Source organism: Galeopterus variegatus, unplaced genomic scaffold, assembly GCF_000696425.1.
Source record: "Galeopterus variegatus unplaced genomic scaffold, G_variegatus-3.0.2 Scaffold1284, whole genome shotgun sequence".
NCBI lineage: Eukaryota > Metazoa > Chordata > Mammalia > Dermoptera > Cynocephalidae > Galeopterus > Galeopterus variegatus.
In genome coordinates, this window is record NW_007727395.1 from 142,334 (window position 1) to 151,008 (window position 8,675).

Sequence of the window (8,675 nt, forward strand, 5' to 3'; positions counted from 1 at the left end):
AAAAAAAAAAAAAAAAAAAAAAAAAAAAAAAAAAAAAAGATAACCTTAGGCACATTAAAATTTTAGAGAGTTTGTTTGGGCAGATAGTGATTCATGAATTGGGCAGCTCCAGATTTCATGCAGTTGGTGGCTCTGCTGAGGGGGCAGAAGGGGAAGGCTTTTATAAGGTGAACGTGGAAGCAAAGCAAAGAAAATATTTGATTGGTTAAAGTAGAGCAGTAGCCTTATTTGGATCATTCCAGTGGAAAGTCTCTACTTAGAGGTTAGTTAGCAGTTTTTGATTGGTTAAGCTTAAATTTCATTTTACTGTTTACACTGAGTTGAGTTTTAGTTTGCTTACATAGGAACCCAGGGGGCTGGAGCCAACTCAATCTAATGGCCTCCCAATTAATTATTTTGACAATTATGATTTCCTACTTTTAAAGAGGAGGACACTGGGGCTTTTAGGAATTAAATGAATTGCCAGATTCCACAATTCTGCTTCTCAGTGCCTGTGACCTTTTCAAATACTACGAGACCTTGTATTTATTTGTGGTCTCTTGCAGCCAGATAATTTTAGCGATTTATCTATATTAAGAAGCAAGAGACTGGGGAGGACAGAGAGTGTGAGCCCTTCTGAAATGAATCCAATTGCAAGGCATAAGAGAAAAGGAGAAGTTTCATTTTGCTGTAGGCAGTAAAATACCTTGGACCCACCCTGGGTATAGGAATGGAGAAAAAGACCAGAGGGATGTGAAGAATTCAAGAGATTTACCCCAGGGTAGGGAAGTGATTCTGATGAAATGGCACCTGAACCACATTTGTTCTGGAATCCTGAACCAGAAAAGATGCAGACATTTTTTTGGAAAAAGTTCAGACAAGAGTCAGGAAGATGATTGAGGGGGATGAAGGGCCTGACTTAGGAGGACAGGTTAAAGGAATTAAATAGGTTCACCTTGGCTTAGAGACAGCAAAGATAGATCTTGATAACCATCTGCAATTATTTGGATGTCTAAATACAAAGGAAGATAAAGTGCTACTTGGGGTGAAACAAAGGAGTATAGTTATATGAACATTAAGGCAACGAAAATAAACCTGAATATGAAACAATTCATGTTTCCAAGAATGTTCACAGCAGTTCTATCATAAACTTTGTGTCTTTAAAGGACCCTTTTAAAATAGGCCAAAACTACAGAACATAGTTTATTGCCTAAAAAATAATCTTGTTTTAATGCTGTAAGTTATATTAAACTTGAATTCCTGTGTTATCAAAGCAAAATGCTATGGGATTGCACTAAACAGATTACACCGTTTTTCAGCTGGGCACCAGGGACACCACATTTGACATTTATTCCTGACCTATGAATGACCCAAGGTGATTGTGAAGGCACTGGATATTATCTCCAGGACAGATCCAAGCTGATGACCAGAGAACACGTAGCAAGGTTAGCACTGGGGCTGTGGTTGGGTGGGGTGTGATTTATTCTATGTGCCATGAAGAAGGAACTATGAATGCCAACTCATTCTGTGTACTTGATTTGATTAACCTTGATTTTTGCATTCTGTCTTTGGCCCTTCTGCTATTTTAAAGTGCAGTCTCTACCTCTTGGTGCATTATATTCTACTTTTGCAAGTTAGTCAGAAAATTCTCATATTTTGTAAATATTTGTTTTCCTTAACTACTACTGATAAATTATTTTGAGATAGTATATAGAATTCCTAATAGATACTTACATTCATCCATATCCTTGTAGTTGAGGTGTTGATTTACTTTTGGGAGGAATTTTAGAGTACAATAGTGCTTCTCAAACTTTCTGTGGCAAGGGATTAATTTCTTTCTCTTTAATTTTCAAACTCTTGTAGACTGATACTTTTTAAGAATACAGTAAAATTAATTATGAGAAAAGTGAAATAAATACCCCTAAGACATACAAAGTACAAACCCTAATTTATTTTTAGATTTAACAGAAAAAAATTTACATTGTAAATTCTTATAAAATTTCTAAGCACTTTCAATTCTGTGTCCCACACAAAAGTGCACGATTCTACTTCTGATTCTGATTCTTTAGGAACACATTTACCCACCCAGAGCATAAGTTTCCTTATCTCTGGAATGGGCTTAACAACTTCTGTCCTTTCTCTCTGGGCCTTGTGAAGATCATGGGGCAGGAAAAGAAGGGAGCTTGATTTGTAACTGGTGAGGGGCTAATTACACATGACAGAGCATGTGGGTGAAATGGACCCTATGCATGTGATGGTTTTGAGGAGGTTCTCATTTTTTCCTATCAAACCAGCAAGGTTTTCCTCCAGTTATATTCCTTACATTTAAGGAACTGCCTTAAATTTTGAACTACTTTTCGATTTTGAATGTTTTTTCTTTTAGAAATATTATTCACGTTTTACCTGACAGTGAAATCTAAAAGACAGGGAGCAATTGGTGTAGGTCTTAAGGAAATATGTTTATCAAGGTAACTTTGGAGCTTCTTCAAGCAATTGGCATTGGCCTCTTGCCCCAGATTCTGGCATATTCCCCTTCTCCCAGGCTGGGACATGACTTTTCAAAGTTTATACATTATGCCTCTTCCCCAAGATTTTGGCAAATGGGCTATTGGTACATAACAAAACATCAGAGGCAGGATGGGGCAGGGTAAGGTTGTATAGCTTCAAAAAATCTCACAAGATGTTCTGATACCCCAGCACTTGACCTTTGTTTGAAAACAATTACTCTTTACGTAGTGGTAGTTAGTAGGACTCACAAGTAGATTTCAGGAACTGAGCAGTTGAGAACTTAGGAAGTACAGGTGCTAGTAGCATGAGAAGTGCCTGCAGATTAATTGTGGAAATAATAAATTGGGGACAACTCAAATAATAAGGAGGCCAACTTCTTTGCCTGAAATATCACTGTGGCTTAAAGTAACAGAGATTCACCATCATGGAGACTAACATATGAGGAAGGCATGTTTAGCTTTCAATGGGCAGGAAACTGCCTAGCTACTGGACTTTCAAGAAAGGATATGGTGGATCTGATTTTGCGTGGCTGTTTCTCAGATTTTGAGTGCTTCAAAGATCTAGTGAACCACAGAAGTGTCTTCTGTATTCTGGATCCTGGACATGTGTTCTGAAATGAGAATACTGACTGTTCTGAAATGGGACTCCAGACTGTTCTCAAAGCCCCATAGTGGATTGTGTGCCATTTTACCATTTTGCTTTTTCAGTTATTTATATTTGTGCATTCAATCAATCACTTATTTATTCAACAAATTCTTAGTAGTCAATAATGTAGAAGATAATATTAACAAAGTGAGATGGTTGACATAAGCCTTCATACAATATTACTTATTTTGTCATTCTGCTATATGACAAGTGGTACACACACGCAAAAGAAAATCAAACAAGGGAGAGGGAGGAGGGAGGGAGGTGTCGGTGATGGGACATAATAATCAACTACATTGTATATTGACAAAATAAAAATAATTTAAAAAAAAAAGAAAATCAAACAACATTCTAGAATAGGTAGTAACTTAGAATCATAAAGCTTCCCAGAAAATATTAGACAGGTAGCTTCATCTCACATCTCTTCTTTCACACACTGTCAATTATTTATTAAATTCTCATGGTTCTATTAGTTCAAAACTTTGTGAAGTATTTGGGAAAAAAGGTATAGCTAAAAATAATACAGATGTTTGAAATGGTATCATCTGATGCAGTGATACCGGAGGAGCAGTTTCTAAAATTTAAGTTCATGTTAAAGGTGTGTTCGAGATTCAAACAGAACTGAGTACTTATCTTTGCTTTACCACTTATTGGCTCTGTGTCCTTGGGCACTTTACATCATTTCTCTGAGCCCCGATTTCTTCATCTATAAAATGGAGCTAATCTTCCCTTCCTCACAGAGTTGTTACGAGGTTTAATGAGAAAGCATTTAAAGGCAACTAATATAGTGCTCAGTAAAGAAAAAAATATTATTAAATATTTTTAAAAGAGTTTCTCTTCTTTTCCTTTTTATTTTATTTCTCAAATCAGGATAATTAGTATATTTGACAATATTCAATATAATAGTTTTTCGTGGCCTTTTACCAATTTCTCCCTTATCCACCCCCCTCCTGTAACCTCAGTTCTGTTCTCTCCTTTTAAAGTTCAACATATTATCATAACTGTTGTATTTTTTATCTTTCTTTTTATTTATTTGTGGATTTTTGTTGTTGTTGTTGTTTTAGCTCTCACTTATGAGTGATGACATGCAGTATTTCTCTTTCTGTACCTGGTTTATTTCACTTAGCATAATTTTCTCTAAGTTCATCCACGTTGCTGTGAATGGCAGTATTTCATTCCTTTTTATGGCAGAGTAATATTCCATTGTGTAAAAATACCAAATTTTCCTTATCCAGTTGTCCATCGATGGACATTTAGGTTAGTTTCATCTCTCAGCTATTGTAAATAAAACTGTGCTAAACATGGGAGTGCAGGCATCCCTTTGACATGATGATTTCTATTACTGTGGGGGTATACCCAGCAGTAGGATTGCGGGAACATATAGCAATCCTATCTGTAGTTGTTTGAGGAACCTCCATACCATTTTTCATAATGGCCGCACCATTTTTATAGTCCCACCAACAGTGTGGGAGGGTTCCCCTTTATCTGCATCCTTGTCAGCATTTGTTATTCTCTGTCTTTTTGATAATAACCAGTCTAGCTGGGGTGGGATGATATCTCAGTGTGGATTTGATTTGCATTTCTCTGATGCTGAGTGATGTTGATCATTTTTTCATGAGACTCTTGGCCATTTGTGTATATTCCTTTGATAATCCTGAATCCAAAGGATTCAGCTCCTTTGCTCATTTTTCAATTGGGTTATTTTATTTATTTATTTATTTATTTATTTATTTATTTACTGTTAAGTTATTTTATTCCTTGTATATTCTGGATATCAATTCCAAAGGATTCAGCTCCTTTGCTCATTTTTCAATTGGGTTATTTTATTTATTTATTTATTTACTGTTAAGTTATTTTATTCCTTGTATATTCTGGATATCAATTCTTTGTTGGATGCATAATTTGCAAATATTTTCTCCCACTCTGTAGGTTGTTTTTTTTTCTCTCTGTTAATTGTTTCTTCTGCTGTGCAGAAGCTTTTCAATTTGATATAATCCCATTTGTTTAGTTTTCCTTTGGTTGCCTGTGCTTTGGGGTTCTTATTCATAAAGTCTTTGCCCAGTTCTGCTTCCTGAAGTGTTTCCCCTATATTTTCTTTTAGGAGTTTTATGGTTTCAGTTCTTATATAAGTCTTTAATGGGCTTTTGGAATTTCAGGTTTGTACACACATTTGTCAGTGTTAATGAGACACTTAAACCAAAATAAAAATGTGAAGTACACACACGCTTGAACAAATGAAGGTAACAGTCAGATTTCTGGTTTTGAATATACCAAGGCCCTTTTTTCATTTCAGGTAGAAAGTGGTTTCCTGACTCCATATTTAATCATTTAATTTATATCTTAATAGTAATCATTTTTAACATTCCTTTTATTTATCTTAATATCAGGCCTGACAAAAATACAATGATATCAATTAAAATTGGGGTAATTTTAAAGCTAACTTGAATATTTTAGTCAGGGTTACCGTCCTGAACCCTGTAGCAATTCACTGTTTGGCCATTTCTGACAGGTCTTTTCATGGATCTCACACAGGAAACAGTAATAGCGCCCATTCCAACAATTGTCTCCAGGATTTAATGTAATATGTGTGCTGGTTTTTATAGCAATTCACCTTTTAAAAAAAGCTTATCCATGTTCTGATATTGTTAGATTTAGTCTTTGTGTAGAGTTTTCCAATCATATATTTCTCTTCTTTTCTGTGTGTCCTATTATTCAAAAAGATAATTTTTAATTTACCTACTTATTCTCAATGAACCTTAGGATATAATGACAACTGTTGAAATCTGTTTCTCTTCTTTCAGATAAACTGTTAATTAGCTTCTCTCCATCTCACTATCACAGGCCCACTTACTGACAAGACCAACCAGTGGGTTTTGAGTACTTATTGGTGTTTTTGAATGATACACCTGAAGCTTTCCTTTAAATAATATCAACAACAAAAACCACAAAACAAGAAAAGTTTCTAAGCATGGAATATAATTTGGGGACTTTTTAAAAAATTAATTTACTATTTTAGCAGAAAGGCATATCACAATTTTTGTAGTTCATCTTTCCATGCTTCTCAGTCTTCCCGTTCAGTGGCATTCAATCTTTCCATTCAGCTGGAATGCAAGCGACTTGATGTTGCAGGTTTTTTCATGAATGCAAGTCTGAGACATGGTTAAACATAGGATTAAAACACAAAGACTAGTCTGTGGCAGCATTATTCACAGTAACCAAAAGGTGGAAGCAACTCAAACGTACACTGATAGATGATAGGATAAATAAAATATGATATATACATATAACAGAATATTATCCAGCCTTAAAAAGGAGGGAAATTCTGACACATACTATAACATGGATGAAACTTGAGGACATTATGCTAAGTTAAATAAGCCAATTATGAAAAGCCATGTATTGTATGATTTCACTCATATGAGGTACCCAGAGTAGTCAAATTCATACGAATAGAAAGTAGAATAGTGGTTGCCTGGAGCTGGGGGAGGAGGAAATGGTAAGTTGTAAATTAATGGGTATAGAATGTCAGTTTTGGGAAATGAAAAGAGTTTTAGATGTAGGTTGCACAACAATGGAATGTACTTAACACTAATGAACCTCTTACAAATCGTTAAGATGGTCAGTTTTGGGGTTTTTTTTACAATTAAAAAAAGACTATAGTAATAAAAAAACAGAAAGACTAAGTAAAAGAATTTTACTGTAGTCTACAAACCTTCTTTTTCCTCTACCTTATGAGCTTGCAACTTTTAAATTGTGATAGCCTTGATATTAGGACATCAGCAATGTAATTTATACAATTAGAAATGTTATCTCCCCATCATGATTATGTACACTAGTTTATAGACAGGTTAAAAAAGGCAGCTAGAGCTTATCAGTTTGTTGAAACATATAATGCACATATTAATTTTGCCTGATCTTGGCCATGGTAGAGTACAGACCTCATTATCTTTTTTATTATCTTTTCTTCAGTGTGTTTTCTTCATCGGTTTTCATTTCTGTCAGTCAGTGTCACATGGCACTTCCGGCTTTATCCCTGCTTAACAAGGTTAAGCCAGTTGATGATCTACAGTTCTGTTCAGCTTTATTTTCTATAGATTTCTCCTGATAACCATAGCATGAACTCTACAGTATGTGTTAGGAACTGAAAAGAAGCCAAAAGGTTTTTATTACAGTTTGCATTCCCACATTCACTAACTTTCTGAGGGACAACGATGTGTCAGTGTCTTTCTTCTATGACAAAATATAATTAGAATAAGAATAAAAGCATTTTTTCCTTTTTGCTCTACGTTAAATAAAATTGAAGTATAATCTTTACTGATGACGCTTAACTTTTGTGCTATCTTCAAAGTCAACCTATTTAGTGTTTCTCTGTCCACTTTTTAGAACACAATTAAGTGTTTATTCTGTTGCTCTTTACTTTCTCATATTCTGAACTAATATGAAAATTGCTGTAATTAATCTGATCTTTAAGCTTCAGTAAATATTTTAGGAGTATTCACATTCTGTATTAGGTATTAAAATTAGGGTAGATGATGCTTTATTTTATTCTTAGTTATTCTGTATTAGACAGATATAAATGTGATCAGTGGATATTTTTATTAAGCTCAGATTATAACAGAGACATATATGTAAATCCTTTGTATTAACCATGGCTCTTCTTTTCTTATTGCACAGAGGGCGAGTGTGATTAGCTGCTGGTTCAGTCTTATTTACTTTCAGAACAGTTAAACCATCTCATTTGCTTACCTCAGCTGATACAGTATTTTCTCAGTATTTTGAGGTAGGTATACTAAAAGATTATAATGACCTTTATTTTACAATTTTTAATAACTAGAGCAGATTATGAATAATTTCCAGAAACCAGAGTTCAAAACTTTGTAATGGTTTGCAGAACCAAACCTTATCTCGAGTTAAGAGATCCTGAAGCAACTTTCCAGAGTTCATTTTTTAGAACAGTTATAAGGATAAAGACATATCACCTGCATATTGTAGTCAGTTCAGGCCAGGAAGCGAGATGGCAACTCCTGCCAAACTCTAGGGATGGAGCGGGGAGAGATATATCACTAGCATGGAAGAGATAGAGGGGAGAAAGTGAAAACTGAGGATGGAATTGTATGAGACAAAGACCTTGCCCATAAGTTCACAGATGGAGGAATGGGTTTAGGTTCCATCCCAGGGAGGAGTCAATATGGATGTTCTTGTCTCTCAGGAAGAGATAATGGTGTACCCCCCACATTTCTTTTTCAGTGATGGCTGTTCTCTCTATCAGAAGGGAGTCAGGTTATGAATTTGGATTTGGTATCAAAGCAAGGGCCAGCAGACATTTGAGTCCATAGGAATACAGATCAAATTCTTGGGGAACCTGCTGGAACTGAGAGCTGGAGTCCTATCTCCAGAGTGAACTCTGAGTGAAAACTAACAACTGAGTACCTGAATAAAAAATCCTTTTATGAATGTACCTGGATGCCCAACTGCCAATGACTCAGGAGAGAGGCACTGAGTACCTGAATAAAAAATCCTTTTATGAATGTACCTGGATGCCC